Source organism: Propithecus coquereli, unplaced genomic scaffold (genome assembly GCF_000956105.1).
Source record: "Propithecus coquereli isolate 6110/MARCELLA unplaced genomic scaffold, Pcoq_1.0 Scaffold3, whole genome shotgun sequence".
Lineage (NCBI taxonomy): Eukaryota > Metazoa > Chordata > Mammalia > Primates > Indriidae > Propithecus > Propithecus coquereli.
Window position 1 is genome coordinate 21,349,492 of NW_012148618.1, and position 1,257 is coordinate 21,350,748.

Consider the following 1,257-nt stretch of genomic DNA (forward strand, 5'->3'; position numbering starts at 1 on the left):
GTTTTAAAAAATCTCATATCGAGCTAATCATCCAAGAAGTAAAAATTCAATCACATTTAAAAAGATTTTATTTGAACAAAATTCAACAGAAGGTATAAAATACGCCAAAACTACCTAATTTACATTGACTTGTCCTACTGGAAAATGCTGCAGGCTAACCAGATAAACTTTAGACATTAGAAAAATAAGATTCATATTCCAAAGGAATAGAAAAGTTGTTTACAATACTTTTTGTGCCTAATCAAAGAACCATATGATGACATTAAATATTCCGCATTTTTTAAAGTTGCCCCTTCATTGTCAGTAATGGAGAACTACTCTAAAAATCTAGTGTAAAAAAGGTTTTCCCCCAATGAGCATTTTCATATACAAAAGCTGTCCTGAGTATGAAAACATTAAACAAGTCAGTTTATATTTATTGTCTTCACTATAATATGGCCTACATGTACCCTGTCAATGAATTTTTTTTTTTTTACTCTGACAATTCGGTAATTTAACACGACTACGATAGTAGAGGATCAAATTCCAAAAGGTTGAATAATTTGATTCAGATGTTTTGAATTCATAGAGTATCTTTCCTCCAGGAAGTATAAAGTGATTTATATTCAGTATTTTGATTTTATTTGCATTACCCTTACCCAATCCCCTCTAGAATTATCCTCTGAGGTAAATAGGGCACTGAAAATAAAAATTTTAAACTGTAGAATTGGTTATTTGTTATCATCTTGAATAAATTCAACCAAATTTTTCCTTGTTAATGGGAAACTATAAAGCCTTTCAAATGAGTACATTCCACTAGTCTGAAATACAATTCCTGTGTTTTTGAAATTTCATTGGCTGAGATTAGGCTGAAATTTTAGAGACCGAGCTTAAATAAGTTAGTTACTTTTTAGTCAAATGTAAAATTAACTTTTGCTTATACCTAAAACAGAAATTTAAAGAGCAAAGAAAACTGGAAAGCTCATTTGTGTTTACTGTAAATGTACCTACCATCTTACCAAAAATCTTTACAGACATGTAACTAAAATATACGAATGCCAATAGCAGATGGGTTAAAATTCTCTTCTTTCAGAAGGGAAATAAATTGCAGGCTCTACTAATAAGCAATTGCTAATCTAAAAGATCTACAAGCTAGAAGAAAATACATTGTATTAGAATACCAAGGTCTTTCCCCACAAGCCTCACATTTATTTTTGCTGAACTAAACTGATGTAAAACTAAGCTATATTACAATTTGAGATAGTAATTTCTGTCTGA